General features: G+C 37.6%; 1 non-coding gene across 1 annotated transcript; it reads right to left on the reverse strand.

Moving 5' to 3' along the window:
* Positions 1–5,483: 5,483 nt before the first annotated feature.
* On the reverse strand, positions 5,484–5,590 carry LOC141636789 (small nucleolar RNA R71). Its single transcript, XR_012541374.1, has one exon. It is a non-coding gene; the product is annotated as a small nucleolar RNA R71 (small nucleolar RNA).
* Between the last annotated feature and the right edge of the window lie 410 nt (positions 5,591–6,000).

Below are 6,000 nucleotides of genomic sequence, written 5' to 3' on the forward strand. Positions count from 1 at the left end.
TATAACTCATATTAACCTATTTACCCATTTAAATACGATTTTAATTTAAAAAATTCATATTTCGAGCAAAACAACTTATTTTAATATGAAACTTTACAGTCTATCAGTAGATAATATATGTGAAAATATATCAAAAAGCCACTGAAAAACTCGAAGTTTAGCTATTTTTCGTCCAAAAATGACATTTTTATGCCAATAATATATAAAATGAACAATAAAATCCATAAATAAACCAAAATGTCCTAAAAATCACTTAGGACCAGAAACTTTTAACATGCAAAGTTCTTTTTAGGTTTATCTTCATAAATCCAAATTAATTAGTTTTGTATGTTAATCTTATAACTCGGAAAAACCATAAACCGATTTGCATGCAAATAACCTAAGGCTCATGATACCGCTTGTTAGATTCATTAATCTCATAAGTTTACATATTCATATATGAAATAATTTATTTATTCATAAAATAAATGGAAGATCTTATGCATGCAAACTAAAACAAGATAAGAGAAGAAATCGACAATCTTACTTATATGTTTCAGATTTTTGGGCACCAACAAGATCTCTTTCTTGTTAGTTCTTGAGCTTTCCAACAATGGACGAACAAGGTTCAAACTAGAACCTCTCCCAAAAGCATATACCCAAGGAATAATCTTAATAACTAATATTATTATGAACTAGTAATGATATTAGTCTTACTTAAAATTTGACACAAAAATAATTTTGTTCTCTTGTTATTTCGGCCAAGAGAGGAGAGATTTGTGAGGTTTTTATTTCTCTAAGTTTTCACAAATTATAGAGAGAATATTATTTTCTTTCACTAGAAAAATATCTGTTGAAGTAGTGAATGAATGATAGAGGAAAAACTCTATCTTTTCCCCTTGGAAAACCAGTGCTGAGGGGGAAGGGTGCCCAGAGCTTGTTTTTCTACCCAAGAAATAATAGGTATGCAAGGCTACAAGTAATTTTAATCATTGTGTTTTCTCATTTAAAATAATTAACACAATTTCGACCATAATCCCCCCCAATTTTCGGCACATATATAAAATGGGAGGTCCATTTTATTTTGTCATTTGTCAATTGTGACATATGTGACATGTTACTTGACATGTGAAATTGTAATGTATTTTCAACATATTAAAAATCAACATACTCATAAAATATGTTAGAAAATCGACTAGTAATTCGTAATTACTTTACCAAAACGGTTTATCAATTATAAATCACAACGTCTTGTATTTATAATAAATCATTCATTCAATTTCAATTTCAATTGTTTCGTAAAAAATAATTTTATCCAAGTAATAAAACAATTCGATTACTTAGACCGTATCTAATTTAATCGAATTACAATAAGACACGGTAACTTTACTCACAAGATCATCCGTCAATTTTAAGCAATTTAATTAACTCGTATCGGCATACGATTAATTAAATTATCAATTAAGAGTATTTCTCTATAGGTATGACCTAAGGGGATCAACTGATCGCCACCGTCGCACGACAGTAATGTCAACTTCTGTGCAGCCACTCATTACCGATATGTGTGGACCAGTTGACCGTAAAATATTACATCCCACATGTATTCTTAAAATGAGATTTAAACATGTGATCATCATGATCGACAGCTGTGATCGCATTATTGTCGGAGGACATATATTCCAACAAGTTGTTAGTCTATGATCAATTTGATAATCAGTTTGTGAAAATTCTTACGCCGAGACCGTTTAAACCATCTGAATTCATATTTATTATTCTTCATTCAATCGCTTATTTAATTTCTAGTTTAGTTACTCAATCATTTAAATTCCCCCCAAATTGGTTACTTATTTGCTATACTATAATTCACATAAATTACATCGCCTTCTCTGTGGATCGATCCTTATTACCATATACTATCACTTAGTTAGAGGTTTTAAGTGTTATAAATATTATCTTTGTGAAGCATACGACTTTGGCTCACCAAATTTTGGCGCCGTTGTCGGGGAAGACAATAGTTAATTTTTGTGTTTCTTTAGTGTAGACTTTTATTTTATTGTTTTATTTTATGCCTAATACTCGTTCTTCTGACAAACCACTCGAGCATTACGACTCAGAGATTGAACGCACACTTTTCAGGTTAAGGCAAATCGGAGAAGGTTCGTTAGTTGTTTTTTAGCACCCAGATTCCGAGAAGGATATACACTCTGATTCGGATAATTTGGAAATTCCTATTACTACTGAGAATATGTCTAGGCACACTCGAACATTAAGGGAGCTCACAGCTCCAAATCTTAACGTTCAACCATTGTGCGTCACTTTTCTAGCATTTGATGATGAAGTTACTTTTGAACTGAAATCTAGTTTGATACATCAATTACCAAGTTTTGGTGGAATGAGCATTGAGGATCCGAATAAGCATCTTTCGGACTTTCATATTGTGTGCACTGGTATGAAACCACCTGTTAATACTGATGAGCAGTTGAAATTGAGAGCATTTCCTTTCTCCTTGAAGGACAATGCGAGAGACTGGTTAAACTATCTACCACCGGGGAGTATCACTACTTGGGTAGGTATGAAGAAGGCATTTTTAGAGAAATATTTTCCTCCTTCGTGATCATCTCAACTGAAAAGAGCCATCAGTAATGTTCATCAGCAAGACTGAGAAACTATGTGTGAGTACCTTGAGAAATTTAAGAAACGTTGTGCTAGTTGCCCTTACCATGGTTACTCTGACCAGGATATGATTATGTATTTTTGGGGTGGACTGAACCAAGATGACCGTCGAATGATTCACTCCGCTTGTGGAGGAAACATAGCCAACAAGAATCCAGATGAAGCTTGGGAGGTTATCGTAGAGCTAACTGAGACCTCTAGACAGTTTGACAGGAGACCATTACAAAGAGGAGTGAGTGTTATGGGTGTTAGTCGTGGCTTGGAAGAAAAGGTTGATAACATTGTTTCCACTCTCCGTGATATGTTATCTGGGAGACAGATGACTACTGTTTGTGGCATATGCGCTACTGAGGGTCATCCGAACGATTTGTGCCCTTACGTGCAAGAAAGTGGTCAGGAAGAGGTGATTGGAGTTTGGGAGAGTACTATAAATAACAGGAAATGGGATCCATATTCCAAAACTTATAATGAAGGATGAAAGGCTCACCCTAACTTTCGTTGGGGAAATTCTCAAGCCGGTCCATCATCTGGCCCTCCTAGAAGTCAGTTTCTCCAGCGACCACAAGGACAACAATTTACTCAACAAGTGCCACAACAAGCAGCTGAGCAAGTGATGCGTGTCTTTTATATGATGTTTTACATCCCATTTTACACGCATTTCAGAGCTCATTCATGTAGTTTATGCTACATTTCTCCCTATTTCCGTCTACTTCCGTATTTTTGTACATTATTGCAGAAATGTGAAGAATCCAGCGGAAATCGAGCTAAATCCATCCCCGAGTATCTTGCATTGCATTTGACGTGAAGTATTTGCTTAAGGAACGACTTGGTGCGCAATTCAAGGCCCAAAAGACAAATTCACGAGATTATAGAAGTCAAGTACCAGCTCAAGCAGTCGATCGACCACTACCATCAGTCGATCGACCAACCATCGGGTTCCAGAAGCTACTGTTCATTGCTATTCAGTCGATCGACCAGTCCTAGCAGTCGATCGACCAAACTGCTATTCCAGACGAGAATTAAAAGACCGTGAATCTTGAAGCCCAAAGTTATGTTAGGTTTAGGAAATAAAGTTAAGATAGTTGTTATATAACGTAACCTAGAAACATCAGTTTTAAAAATCAAGTTTTTACATTATGTTTTACATACGGTTCTTAGAAATAATTAGGGTTTGGGAAACTATTTCGCATTGGATTTTCGATGTGATTTCAATCATTCCGTTACGATCCTTCTGCAATTTCGGTATTCACTTGCTCTATTTTCAGTTCATCTTTATTGCATTGATGGTATATGAATTGTTAGTTAGTCTCCCGAAACCGATTTATCTTTATTGTTAATTGTTTGTTCATTCGTTTTAAGCATGAAAACTTCTGTCTATTTCGTTAGTTTCATTGTTGTTATTATCATTAGTATGAGTAGCTAAATCAATTGTGCTAGGATGTAGGGGAGTTGTAGTATAGGCGGCAATATAAAGAACACGGCCTGATTCGCGTGTTGGTCGATCGACCGCCATACCTGGTCGATCGACTGACCACGCGAGGTTTTTATTTTCGTTTAAATTGTTTAAATTCTTAATTCGACGAATCGAGTGCACACGACTAGTTGAATGCTTAGGATAACACTGACCCATTAGATCGAGAGATAGGGACAGTTGTTAGATCACCAATTAAAATGACTAAACTATGCTAAGATCGAAAGATAGGTAAAGTTTAGATTATTAGTTACTTTTCAGGACGAGAGTCAGTATTAGTGATATTAGGGACTTATAGCGAGATCGAAAGGTGCTATCTGTTAAGAGTGGACCGATAGGATCTCTTTATTTCCCGCCTCATGTGTTTGAATTAGACCTGTTTAATATGCTGCCGCCGAAACTATAATCAACCGACCATCCTAGTACCTCTTTTATATTTGATTTTATATATTTCATTAGTCTACTTTTCTTTTATTTAGCTATAGACCAAACCCAATCAAACCCCCACCTTTTGTTACTTTAGACCGAATTTAAACAACTAGAAATTACGTCTGCCTCTCTGTGGTTCGACCCGACTTCCGCTAGCTATATTTGTAGTTGGAGATTATAAATATTATTTTTGACACCTCACGACGGGTATCAAATTTTGGCGCTGTTGCCGGGGAGGCAATAGTTCTTTTAGTTGTTTTATTTTTAGTCTTTCTAAGTTTAAGGGACATCCGTTCCTTAAACTTTTCTTATATTCTTTTTGTAGTTTCTTCATATGCGCAGGTCACAGGGTGGTGAAGTAGTACCATTAAATCCCGAGATCGAGAAATCCTTGCGCGAGTTGAGACGATCACAAAGGATATTACCGACAGAGGAAGAGTTGAGTACTCTGTCAAGCCACTACGAGAACGCTCTGTTCGAAGGAGATCCACCTACATCTCCTGCCTCTACTTCTTCAGCCGAGACAGTTACTTCTCCAGAAATCCCAGTTATGGCTGAAGAAGCAACCATTGCTAGTCACTCAGAGCCAACAGCTGCGAATCTCTACAAAGGATTCGAACTACCTGGGGAGGCGTGAAAATTCGAGCCAAAGCCTTCCTATATTAACCTGGTTGAGAGAAACCAGTTCGGGGGAGCTGCAAATGAAGATGCAGCAAAGCACATGGAGATTTTTATTGATTATTGTTGCTCTATACCCCCGTCGGCCGGTGTGACCCAAGATCAGATCAAGGAGACCACGTTCATTTTCTCTCTTCGTGATGCTGCAAGAGAGTGGTATAGAGATCTGGACCAAGCCGCACATGGGATCACTGACTGGAATTCCTTAGCCCTGGCATTCTACAAAAAGTACTTCTCTGCCTCGAAGACGAATGCCATTAGAGCTCAGATCACGAGCTTTAAACAAGGGCCGGATGAGAACTTCCATGAAGAATGGGTCCGTTTCAAGAAACTGGTGCAAACCATACCGCACCATGGGTTCGAAAAATGGAGCTTGTGCAATCAGTTCTATAATGGACTGTACGACGATCAGAGGGCCATATTGGATGCTGCAGCCAATGGCCGATTTGCTGAGAACATGGGAGAGACCAAGGGGTGGAAGATCATCGATGATCTGGCCACTCATAAGGCCGAATATGGGAATTCGATAGGAAACCAGAGGAGAGCTGCTGAATCTTCCTCTGTTGCTGCACTAGAAGCCCTCACTGCAAGGTTTGACAAATATGAATTAGGAGGAGCTTCTAAAGGTGGGATGTACCAACTAAATGCTGTTTCAGACGGTCCTTTCGTTTGTAGAAGATGTGGAGCTGAGGGACATGTCTCAGAGAATTGTCCCAGCCCTTTCGAGTCTTGTGCTGCCTTTCAACACTATAGGCAGACAAACACGTACT

This window comes from Silene latifolia, chromosome Y (genome assembly GCF_048544455.1).
Source record: "Silene latifolia isolate original U9 population chromosome Y, ASM4854445v1, whole genome shotgun sequence".
NCBI classification, from domain to species: Eukaryota; Viridiplantae; Streptophyta; class Magnoliopsida; order Caryophyllales; family Caryophyllaceae; genus Silene; species Silene latifolia.